This window comes from Triticum aestivum, chromosome 2B, assembly GCF_018294505.1.
Source record: "Triticum aestivum cultivar Chinese Spring chromosome 2B, IWGSC CS RefSeq v2.1, whole genome shotgun sequence".
Lineage (NCBI taxonomy): Eukaryota > Viridiplantae > Streptophyta > Magnoliopsida > Poales > Poaceae > Triticum > Triticum aestivum.
Genome location: NC_057798.1, coordinates 98222234 through 98236024, shown reverse-complemented (window position 1 = coordinate 98236024; position 13791 = coordinate 98222234).

Here is a 13791-nt window from a genome sequence, read left to right as displayed (position 1 = left end):
ACTTCCTCTTTTATGTAAAAATTGGTACATAAATTATCTGACACTAAACTTAGTATCTGACAGTATGTCCTAATGTTTTGTTGAGTAGTATTTTGAAAATAAATACTTCTAAGTTTGTATTCATCATGTACATCCACCAGTTTCAGTAACAAATAAGTTAGCGTTATGCATGTGAAGAAAAACTCCTCCCTCATGTGTTTGTTCAAAACAGAGAAAAAATGCAACAACAAAAAAACAATTTGCATGTTTATAAATTGATCTTTCAAAATGAATGCAGTTTTTAATAATATGGATATCTTGCTATACAGTTTGCTTTGTTGTTTAAATATTTGAATGTGTCCTTTTGAATATATGTTATATCTCTGATTATTTGCATAACCATTCTGCCTTTTCTTTATTATTTAGAGGAGATAAGATGTATAAAGGTTAAATGTTCTTCCATATATTTGACATGTAACACTACAAGAAACCTGTTAATCCATGATGGATTTCTCATGACATTTCCGGAAACTGTCATGGATGGGCTGGTCTACCCCCCGCAAGCCCGCCAAGGCCCGCTAAAGCCCGACTAACCGTTCCAGTATAAAAACCTAACCCTAACATCCTCCTCCTCGGCATCCTCTCTCCCCCGCAGCGCACTCCCTCATCTCACAGCGCCGCCACCCACCCCTGTTTGCCTTCCTCCTCCAACAGCTCGTCGCCGGCCCTCCACCTCCCCTCCTCTCACCTCACAGCATCGGAAGCTGCCAGATCCACCGAATCCAGCACCCATCCATCCCTCTCTCTCGTGCAATCCCTTGTGTCAGGACTAACACCCGCCGGATCCGACTACCTCTGCCACCGTGCGGCACACTCCTGAGCTGTTCTCCAACCGCCCTGCCCTCCAGTCCTGCTGGATGCCGCTCCCGGTATCCGGCGCTCGCTCGCAACCCCTAGCCCGTGGCTAGGGTTTCGGCCGAACCGCGGCGTCCATTGCTGACGCGTCTTCAGCGGCCACACTCCATCGCACGGTACGCCCCCTCGCACCGTCTCCGCCTCCTAGATGGCTGCCCCTAGCTCGATGTGGTTGCCCGTGTTAGGCTGGCGGCGCAAATTCTGTTCTGTTCCCGACCCATCACTTTCTCCTATCTTGCTGCTGCAATATCTGAGATTTTGGGTTGCTGATATGGTTTTGACAATTTCTCTATAATATCATTAGCTTATCTAGTGATTTCAAAAAATTTGTTGCTGCAATAGTCTGAAGAAAAACCACTGTTCTTTTGATTTGTGCAGGAACTTTGCTGCTATCTCATCTGGTTGGGCTGTGTCAAGGGAAGGGAAGAGGGGCATGTCATGGAGCAGCTGCAATGGCCTGCAGGAGAGGAGGGCCGACGCCTATGCATCAGAAGGTCTCTCTCTCTCTCTCTCTCTCTCTCTCTATTCTGTTAATGAGCTAGGAGAATCATCAGCCAATTTAAACAAATATGAGCATATCCATTTGATTCATCAATCTCTTTTGATCTCAGAAGTTGGACCGTACTAGACGTGAAGGAGATTCAGAAAAATTGTGCCTTTTCATTTGATGCTTGCCTGTATTCACATACTAGATGGTCATCTGAAGAATTTTACATGTCTTTGACAAATATTGCCTGCAGGTCATGTGATTAAAATGTTTACCCAAGTTGTCGATGCTGTTGGAAATATGCCCTAGAGGCAATAATAAATTAGTTATTATTATTATATTTCCTTGTTCATGATAATCATTTATTATCCATGCTATAATTGTATTGATAGGAAACTTAGATACATGTGTGGGTACATAGACAACACCATGTCCCTAGTAAGCCTCTAGTTGACTAGCTCGTTGATCAATAGATGGTTACAGTTTCCTGACCATGGACATTGGATGTCGTTGATAATGGGATCACATCATTAGGAGAATGATGTGATGGACAAGACCCAATCCTAAGCCTAGCACAAAGATCGTGTAGTTTGTATGCTAAAGCTTTTGTAATGTCAAGTATCATTTCCTTAGACCATGAGATTGTGCAACTCCCGGATACCGTAGGAATGCTTTGGGTGTACCAAACGTCACAACGTAACTGGGTGGCTATAAAGGTGCACTACAGGTATCTCCGAAAGTGTCTGTTGGGTTGGCACGAATCGAGACTGGGATTTGTCACTCCGTGTGACGGAGAGGTATCTCTGGGCCCACTTGGTAGGACATCATCATAATGTGCACAATGTGATCAAAGAGTTGATCGCGGGATGATGTGTTACGGAACGAGTAAAGAGACTTGCCGGTAACGAGATTGAACAAGGTATCGGCATACCGACGATCGAATCTCGGGCAAGTATAATACCGCTAGATAAAGGGAATTGTATACGGGATCGATTGAGTCCTTGACATCGTGGTTCATCTGATGAGATCATCGTGGAACATGTGGGAGCCAACATGGGTATCCAGATCCCGCTGTTGGTTATTGACCGGAGAACGTCTCAGTCATGTCTGCATTATTCCCGAACCCGTAGGGTCTACACACTTAAGGTTCGATGACGCTAGGGTTATAAAGGAAGTTTGTATGTGGTTACCGAATGTTGTTCGGAGTCCCGGATGAGATCCCGGATGTCACGAGGAGTTCCGGAATGGTCCGGAGGTAAAGATTTATATATGGGAAGTCCTGTTTTGGTCACCGAAAAAGTTTCGGGTTTTATCGGTAACGTACCAGGACCACCGGGAGGGTCCCGGGGTCCACCAAGTGGGGCCACCGGCCCCGGAGGGCTGCATGGGCCAAATGTGGGAGGGGACCAACCCCAGGTGGGCTGGTGCACCCTCCCACAAGGGCGCAAGGTGCCTAGGGTTTGGGAAGGGGGTGCTTCCACTTTACTTGGGGGGGGGGGGCAAGTTTCCCCCCTCTCCCCCCTTGGCCGCACCCTAGATGGGTTTTGGGGGCAGCCGCACCCTTTGGGGTGGGAACCCTAGGGGAGGCGCAGCCCCCTCCCTCTCCCCTATATATACTTGAGGACTTTGGGGCTGCCAACACATGAGTTTTGACCTCTCCCTGGCGCAGCCCTACCTCTATCCCTTCTCCTCTCCCGCGGTTCTTGGCGAAGCCCTGCAGGATTGCCACGCTCCTCCATCACCACCATGCCATTGTGCTACTGCTGGACGGAGTCTTTCTCAACCTCTCCCTCTCTCCTTGCTGGATCAAGGCATGGGAGACGTCACCGGGTTGTACGTGTGTTGAACGCGGAGGTGCCATCCATTCGGCACTAGGATCTCCGGTGATTTGGATCACGACGAGTACGACTCCTTCAACCCCGTTCTCTTGAACGCTTCCGCTTAGCGATCTACAAGGGTATGTAGATGCACTCTCCTTCCCCTCATTGCTAGTCTCTCCATAGATAGATCTTGGTGACTCGTAGGCAAATTTTGAATTTCTGCTACGTTCCCCAACAGTGGCATCATGAGCTAGGTCTATTGCGTAGATTCTTTGCACAAATAGAACACAAAGTAGTTGTGGGCGTTGATTTTGTTCAATATGCTTACCGTTACTAGTCCAATCTTGTTTCGACGGTATTGTGGGATGAAGCGGCCCGGACCGACCTTACACGTACACCTACGTGAGACAGGTTCCACCGACTGACATGCACTTGGTGCATAAGGTGGCTAGCGGGTGCCAGTCTCTCCCACTTTAGTCGAAACGGATTTGATGAAAATGGTCCTTATGAAGGGTAAATAGCAATTGGCATATCACGTTGTGGTTTTGCGTAGGTAAGAAACGTTCTTGCTAGAAACCCATAGCAGCCACGTAAAACATGCAAACAACAATTAGAGGACGTCTAACTTGTTTTTGCAGGGTATGCTATGTGATGTGATATGGCCAAGAAGAATGTGATGAATGATATGTGATGTATGAGATTGATCATGTTCTTGTAATAGGAATCACGACTTGCATGTCGATGAGTATGACAACCGGCAGGAGCCATAGGAGTTGTCTTTATTTATTGTATGACCTGCGTGTCATTGAACAACGCCATGTAATTACTTTACTTTATTGCTAACCGGTACCCATAGTAGTAGAAGTAATAGTTGGCGAGACAACTTCATGAAGACACGATGATGGAGATCATGGTGTCATGCCGGTGATGATGATGATCATGGAGCCCCGAAGATGGAGATCAAAAGGAGCAAAATGATATTGGCCATATCATGTCACTTTTTGATTGCATGTGATGTTTATCATGTTTATGCATCTTATTTGCTTAGAACGACGGTAGTAAATAAGATGATCCCTCATTAAAATTTCAAGAAAGTGTTCCCCCTAACTGTGCACCGTTGCGAAAGTTCGTCGTTTCGAAGCACCACGTGATGATCGGGTGTGATAGATTCTTACATTCACATACAACGGGTGTAAGCCAGATTTACACACGCAAAACACTTAGGTTAACTTGACGAGCCTAGCATGTACAGACATGGCCTCGGAACACAAGAGACCGAAAGGTCGAGCATGAGTCATATAGTAGATACGATCAACATGAAGATGTTCACCGATGATGACTAGTCCGTCTCACGTGATGATCGGACACGGCCTAGTTGACTCGGATCATGTAATCACTTAGATGACTAGAGGGATGTCTATCTAAGTGGGAGTTCATAATATGAACTTAATTATCCTGAACATAGTCAAAAGGTTTTTGCAAATTATGTCATAGCTCGCGCTTTAGTTCTACTGTTTTAGATATGTTCCTAGAGAAAATTTAGTTGAAAGTTGATAGTAGCAATTATGCGGACTGGGTCCGTGAACTGAGGATTGTCCTCGTTGCTTCGTAGAAGGCTTATGTCCTTAATGCACCGCTCGGTGTGCTGGACCTCGAACGTAGTCTGTGGATGTTGCGAACATCTGACATACACGTTTTGATAACTACGTGATAGTTTAGTTAAATGGTTTAGAGTTGAGGCACCAAAGACGTTTTCGAAACATCGCGGAACATATGAGATGTTTCGAGGGCTGAAATTGGGATTTCAGGCTTGTGCCCACGTCAAGAGGTATGAGACCTCCGACGATTTTATTAGCCTGCAAACTAAGGGAAAAAGGCTCAATCGTTGAGCTTGTGCTCAGATTGTCTGAGTGCATCAATCACTTGAATCGAGTGGGAGTTGATCTTCCAGATGAGATAGTGATGTTTCTCCAAAGTCATTGCCACCAAGCTGCTAGAGCTTCATGATGAACTATAACATATCAGGGATAGATATGATGATCCTTGAGGTATTCGCGATGTTTGACACCGCGAAAGTAGAAATCAAGAAGGAGCATCAATTGTTGATGGTTGGAAAAACCACTAGTTTCAAGAAGGGCAAGGGCAAGAAGGGATACTTCATGAAACGGCAAATCAGCTGCTGCTCTAGTGAAGAAACCCAAGGTTGAACCCAAATCCGAGACTAAGTGCTTCTGTAATAAGGGGAACAACCACTGGAGCAGAATTACCCTAGATACTTGGTAGATGAGAAGGCTGGCAAGGTCGATAGAAGTATATTGGATATACATTATGTTAATGTGTACTTTACTAGTACTCCTAGTAGCACTAGGGTATTAAGATACCGGTTCGGTTGTTAAGTGTTAGTAACTCGAAACAAAAGAGCTACGAAATAAACGGAGACTAGCTAAAGGTGAGCTGACGATATGTGTTGGAAGTGTTTCCAAGTTTGATGTGATCAAACATCGCACGCTCCCTCTACCATCAAGATTAGTATTAAACCTGAATAATTGTCATTTGGTGTTTGCGTTGAGCATAGACATGATTGGATTATGTCTATCGCAATACGGTTATTCATTTAAGGAGAATAATGGTTACTCTATTTATTTGAATAATACCTTCAATGGTCTTGCACCTAAAGGAATGGTTTATTGAATCTCGATCATAGTGATACACATTTTCATGCCAAAAGATATAAGATAGTAATGATAGTACCACTTACTTGTGGCACTGCCATGTAAGTCATATTGGTATAAAATGCATGAAGAAGCTCCATGTTGATGGATCTTTGGACTCACTCATTTTTGAAAAGTTTGAGACATGCGAACCCATGTCTATTGGTGTATATGCATGAAGAAACTCCATGCAGATGGATCATTTGGACTCACTTGATTTTGAATCACTTGAGATATGCAAATCATACCACATGGGCAAAATGACTGAAAAGCCTCAGTTTCAGTAAGATGGAACAAGATAGCAACTTGTTGGAAGTAACACATTTTGATGTGTGCAGTCCAATGAGTGCTGAGGCATGCAGTGAATATCGTTATGTTCTTACTTCACAGATGATTCGAGTAGATGTTGAGTATATTTACTTGATGAAACACAAGTCTGAATTATTGAATGGTTCAAGTAATTTCAGAGTGAAGTTGAAGATCATCGTGACAAGAGGATAAAATGTCTATGATATGATCATAGAGATGAGTATCTGAGTTACGAGCTTTGGCAGGCAATTAAGACATTATGGAAATTGTTTCACAATTAATAACGCCTGGAACACCATAGTGTGATGGTGTGTCCGAACATGATAGTTGCACCCTATTGGATATGGTGCGTACCATGATGTCTCTTATCGAATTACCAATATCGTTCATGGGTTAGGCATTAGAGACAACCGCACTCACTTTAATAGGGCACCACTAATTCCGTTGAGATGACACCGTTTGAACTATGGTTTGGAGAAACCCAAGTTGTCGTTTCTTAAAAGTTTGGGGCTGCGACGCTTATGTGAAAAAGTTTCAGGTTGATAAGCTCGAACCCAAAGCGGATAAAATGCATCTTTATAGGACACCCAAAACAGTTGGGTATACCTCCTAATTCGGATCCTAAAGCAATAGGGATTGTTTCTTAAATCAGGCCCTTTCTCGAGGAAAAGTTAGTCTCAGAAAGTTGAGTGGGAGGATGGTGGAGACTTGATGAGGTTATTGAACCATCACTTCAACCAATGTGTAGCAGGGCACAGGAAGTTGTTCCTGTGGCGCCTACGCCAATTGAAGTAGAAGCTTATGATAGTGATCATGAAGTTTTGGATCAAGTCACTACCGTACCTCGTAGGGTGACAAGGATGTGTACTACTTCAGAGTGGTACAGTAATCCTGTCTTGAAGGTCATATTGCTAGACAACAATGAACCTACGAGCTATGGAGAAGCGATGGTGGGCCCATATTCCGACAAATGGTTAGAAGCCATGAAAATCCGAGATAGGATCCATGTATCAGGGCAAAGCATGGACTTTGGTGGACTTGCCCGTTGATCGGCAAGCCATTGAGATAAATGGATCTTTAAGAAGAAGACGGACGTGGATGGTAATGTCACCGTCTATGAAGCTCGACTTGTGGCGAAGAGTTTTTCACAAGTTCAAGGAGTTGACTATGATGAGATTTTTCTCATCCGTAGCGATGCTTAAGTCCGTCGGAATCATGTTAGCATTAGCTGCATTTATGAAATCTGGCAGATGGATGTCAAAACGAGTTTCCTTACCAGTTTTCGTAAGGAAAGGTTGTATGTGATACAATCAGAAAGGTTTTATCGATCCTAAGGATGCTAAAAGGTATGCTAGCTCCAGCAATCCTTCCATGGACTGGAGTAAGCATCTCAGAGTTGGAATATACACTTTGATAAGATGATCAAAGATTTTGGGTTTATACAAAGTTTATGAGAAACTTGTATTTCCAAAGAAGTGAGTGGGAGCACTATAGAATTTCTGATGAGTATATGTTGTTGACATATTGTTGATCAGAAATGATGTAAAATTTCTGGAAAGCATATATGGTTATTTGAAAAGTGTTTTTCAATAGAAAACCTGGATTAAGCTGCTTGAACATTAAGCATCAAGATCTATAAGGATAGATCAAAAACCGCTTAATGGTACTTTCAAATGAGCATATACCTTGACATCATCTTGAAGGTGTTCAAGATGGATCAGTCAAAGAAGGAGTTCTTGCCTGAGTTGTAAGGTATGAAGTTAAGACTTAAAGCTCAACCACGGCAGAAAAGAGAGAGAAAGGACGAAGGTCGTCCCCTATGCTTTAGACGTAGGCTCTATAGTATGCTATGCTAAGTACCGCACCTGATGTGTGCCTTGCTACATACCTGGCAAGAGGGTACAAAGGTGATCAAGGAGTGGATCACCAGATAGCGGTCAAAGTTATCCTTAGAGGAATAAGGGTATGTTTCTCGGTTATGGAGGTGATAAAGAGTTCGACGTAAAGAGTTGCGTCGATGCAAGCTTTAACACCTATCCGAATGACTCTAAGTAGAAAACCGGATACGTATAGTGGAGCGACCATTTGGAATAGCTCCAGGTAGAGCGTGGAAGCAGCATTTACAATGTGACCTGGAGATTTGCGAAGTACATACGGATCTGAATGTTGCAGACCCGTTGACTAAAACCTCTCTCACAAGCAAAACATGATCAAACCCCAGAATTCATTGAGTCGTAATCACATGATGATGTGAACTATTTTAGTGACACTAGTAAACTCTTTGGATGTTGGTCACATGGCGATGTGACCTGTGAGTGTTAATCACATGGCGATGTGAACTAGATTATTGACTCTAGTGCAAGTGGGAGACTGTTGGAAATATGCCCTAGAGGCAATAATAAATTAGTTATTATTATTATATTTCCTTGTTCATGATAATCATTTATTATCCATGCTATAATTGTATTGATAGGAAACTTAGATACATGTGTGGGTACATAGACAACACCATGTCCCTAGTAAGCCTCTAGTTGACTAGCTCGTTGATCAATAGATGGTTAAGGTTTCCTGACCATGGACATTGGATGTCGTTGATAATGGGATCACATCATTAGGAGAATGATGTGATGGACAAGACCCAATCCTAAGCCTAGCACAAAGATCATCATAATGTGCACAATGTGATCAAAGAGTTGATCGCGGGATGATGTGTTACGGAACGAGTAAAGAGACTTGCCGGTAACGAGATTGAACAAGGTATCGGCATACCGACGATCGAATCTCGGGCAAGTATAATACCGCTAGACAAAGGGAATTGTATACGGGATCGATTGAGTCCTTGACATAGTGGTTCATCCGATGAGATCATCGTGGAGCATGTGGGAGCCAACATGGGTATCCAGATCAGGCTGTTGGTTATTGACCGGAGAACGTCTCGGTCATGTCTGCATGATTCCCGAACCCATAGGGTCTACACACTTAAGGTTCGATGATGCTAGGGTTATAAAGGAAGTTTGTATGTGGTTACCGAATGTTTTTCAGAGTCCCGGATGAGATCCCGGACGTCACGAGGAGTTCCAGAATGGTTCGGAGGTAAAGATTTATATATGGGAAGTCCTGTTTTGGTCAACGGAAAAGTTTCGGGTTTTATGGGTAATGTACCGGGACCATCGGGAGGGTCCCGGGGGTCCACCATGTGGGGCCACCGGCCCCGGAGGGCTGCATGGGCCAAGTGTGGGAGGGGACCAGCCCCAGGTGGGCTGGTGCGCCCCCCCCCCACAAGGGCCCAAGGCGCCTAGGGTTTGGGGAGGGGGTGCTTCCACCTTACTTGGGGGGCAAGTTTCGCCCCTCTCCCCCCTTGGCCGCACCCTAGATGGGTTTTGGGGGCAGCCGCACCCCTTGGGGTGGGAACCCTAGGGGAGGCGCAGCCCCCTCCCTCTCCCCTATATATACTTGAGGACTTTGGGGCTGCCAACACATGAGTTTTGACCTCTCCCTGGCGCAGCCCTACCTCTCTCCCTTCTCCTCTCTCGTGGTGCTTGGCGAAGCCCTGCAGGATTGCCACACTCCTCCATCACCACCATGTCGTTGTGCTGCTGGTAGACGGAGTCTTCCTCAACCTCTCCCTCTCTCCTTGCTGGATCAAGGCATGGGAGACGTCACCGGGCTGTATGTGTGTTGAACGCGGAGGTGCCGTCCGTTCGGCACTAGGATCTCCGGTGATTTGGATCACGACGAGTACGACTCCTTCAACCCCGTTCTCTTGAACGCTTCTGCTTAGCGATCTACAAGGGTATGTAGATGCACTCTCCTTCCCCTCGTTGCTAGTCTCTCCATAGATAGATCTTGGTGACTCATAGGAAAATTTTGAATTTCTGCTACGTTCCCCAACAGATGCCACTGTCTATCCTTTTCAGTTCAGTTAATCTATACACATTCCTTCAGCTGATGCATTCATGATATAAGCATTTTTTTCTTTTGGATTTCTGGTATTGATTCATGTCAAATCAAATGCAAATATGTAATTGATGCTAGTATAGTACTGCTACTTTTTTATCTTCTGAATCAGATGCAAGTACTACCGCTCGTTGTTCCTCCTCTACCACCATTGTGTGGGCTAACAAAGCAGAGGAAAGATGGGATCCATATGACAAGATGGAACAAATAAAATGTATATTTGAATCATTAATTCAAACAAATTCATGTATGCAATATAAACTAACATAAAGATACACGAGGATAAACTATCTAACAAGATCAGATTATTCATTTCGTAAGTATAGACAAAAAATAATTATGGTTTTCACAATGTCCACCACTGAATATCTCTGCACATTTCTAGACCTTGATTTTATATAACAATCCAGTTTATCTTCTCGCTTATGTCTTGGATTTCACTATGACTTGACTCTCTTTCTCTGATTCCTTGATACACAACTTGTTGTCTATAGCTGTAGATGCTAAACCTTCCTACTGTAGGTGTGCCTTTCACATGTTTGCTGAGATGTTTGATCACGTCAAAATAACTTAGTGATTGCTATTGCATGGTGTACATGTAAGTCCCTCGAGATCCCACATCTTACTTAATTACTTATGTTCATGAAGTATTCTAGCTTGCATAAACTAAGGTGACTTCTTACTATTATGTATATGTGTGTAGTAGTTCAAGCTTGCATAACACTAACTAAAATCCCAAGAAAAATAAACATGCTTCTGATTTGCACTGAAGATGTTAAATATGTAATTATTGTAGGATATGTGCTACAATTTAATAGTTAAGCAATGCTTTTTGTTTCATGGTGATAGCTTTTTGGTTCCTCTATATTGAGGATATCTAAAATGTAATCTGTACAAGATGAACCAATAAAAAAAAGGAACTTCAGACTTTGGCTTTTACCTTAACAACCTTGCATTGCTTTGAAACACTACTAGAGTGGCCATCACGTGCTGTTCATGTGTTCTGGATCCGGCTTGTACCTTAATAACCGTTAAGTAATTTTTAAGCTGTGTATAGACTAAATTTGTAGTTCTCGTGCAAGCTGATGAGGTTTGCTACTGGTATTACCTTGTCTAAATATATACTTGTTCAGTTCATCTCATTGTCGTTGCCGGGTTTAAATGGCCTCAACTACTGCTGTTATAGTACTTGGAGTTATGTGATGTGTGTTTTGTTACTTTGTCATTTGACATACTTCTCTTTGGATTAATTTTAAGCACCTCATGTTCACTCTTGTTTTATAGTAGATACAGTGTTATTCTCGTTCGAGGCACTATAAGATTGAAGAATTTTGGACAGCAAGTAATTTATTTTTATATTTGTTGGAATTCTCTTATTTCTACTATTTATTCATAATTACAAACATTATTCTTGTAAATATGCTAGGTAAGATTGGATAGCGGGCTACTGGGTGCTGCCCATCACAGTCCACCATTACATGATAGTTGCCATCAAGGGCGTCGACCGCAAGAGCTTGAATAATAGTAGTTTATGTGTTCTATTGATGTAAAATGTATTGTACTGGTTCCTAACCCTCCTGTGATATAATTTGTCGAATCTATTCTGTGATGTATTTTGTCAATCTGTGCTGCAAGTTATCATTTCATAGAGGATTTTGTAAACTGCTATTTTGTAGATACATGCAGATGCCTGCATAAACTGTGTAATGTTCGACACTTTGCAAATACTTATTTTGCTGGGCCAAAATTGGCAGAATTTTGGTAATGCATAATGCTAACAACGTACTGGGTCAAATTTTGTCCAAAGGAAATGGGCTCAGCTGAATTTAAATTGCGCCTAAATCCATGATGATTTATGTGACAAAAAATAGTATCCACGTATGTTGCCACGTCATTCGAATTGGTCAATTGAAAATCCTACGTGGTGTGTTGGTCCATGACGGATTATTCCGTCACAATTATTTGGGCTTGGGCGGGCCTGGAGCAGATCCATGACGGCCAAGATCCGTCATGGAAGGTACCATATCAAATTATGACGCGATATACGTGACGGATTTCAAATCCGTCAAGGATGGGCACCCATGACAGTTGTCCTCTGATCCGTGACGGACAAGATCCGTCACGTATTAACAGATTTCTTGTAGTGTAACCCTGTATTGTGTATCATGTTATGTAGGTAGACCAGACAGTCAGTTTTGAAAACTGTTTGATCATGGCCATCCTGTTAGATGCTTGGAGTATATTAGCCGCACATGTTCCTTAGTTACATGCCAAATTCCCATGATGTATGGCAAAAAGACCTTCGATTAACTAAAGATGTTTAGATATATAAGAGAAGATTCATATGATGTTTTCCTAACTATGAACCCAGAAGTGAGTTTTAATCATTTTCTTATTAAATAATCAAAGTGATTGCTTTTATCTTTGTTTTTCTTTGTGTGAAATATATAGGGTCATCTTATAGTTATATTTGACCTGGAACAAAATAAGGTCCATTATTCACTCCAAACATGCATATTTGTTAATGGAATTTTATGTTTGTCCCAATTGACACAAAGACTTACTTGCATCAATTGTATCAGTTTTTATATGAGGGTGTATGTAGCAAATATTGTGTTGTAATTATTTTTGTACGTATAGTTAATTAGCACTAAGACACATCATATGTATTTGTGGTATAAAACTAGAAATTGATGTAAGTTCTTTTGATGCACTATAAATAAATGACAACTGTTAGCCCAAAATCAGAGGGTAGTAATCATTTTCTTATTAAATAATTGAAGTGATTGCTTTTCTCTGGATTTCTTTGTGTGAAATATATAGGGTCGTCTTATAGTTATATTTAACCTGAAACAAAATAAGGTCCACTATTCACTCCAAACCTGCATATTTGTTAGTGGAAGTTTATGTTTGTTCTTGCCTACACAAAGACATACTTGCATCAATTATATCATTTCTATATGAGGAGCGTATGTAGCAAATAGTGTGCTGTAATCATTTTTGTACATACAATTAGCACCAAGACACGCCATACGTATTTATGGTAAAAACTAGAAATTGATGTAAGTTCTTTTGATGCACTATAAATATATTAACACTATTAGCCAAAATAAGAGGGTGCACTAAGTTATTGGTCATTTAGATTCATGGTTTTGATGTTAATTGTTCTACTGTGAACATTCTCTTCCGCTAGCATTCGAACAGTAATGTCTAAGCCGTGATTGAACCAGGGACCAACAGATTGTTTGTAGAATGAGCTAGCCACAACGCCAAAGGAAGCGTTCATGTATAGGGATCTTGTAGAGTTGGAATGTTAAGCTTCACTTTAATTACTTTGCGGAATATGTACACTAAAAGAATTTTAATTTCTCATGTCAGGCAATTGGAAAGATCTCAAATATTATTTACGTTGTTTTCTTTCACAAGTGGGGTGCATTGATGATTTCTCCCGTTGCAATACACGAGCATTTTTCCTATGTATAATCTTAGTGTAAAATTTGTTTTGGCCCTTCACAAGTACTCATGTTTTCTATAGATTTTGTAGGTTTGAATTCCTCGTAGAACACTAGAGTCCAGAATTTGGAACTAGACGAACATCCTTGTAACTCAACGT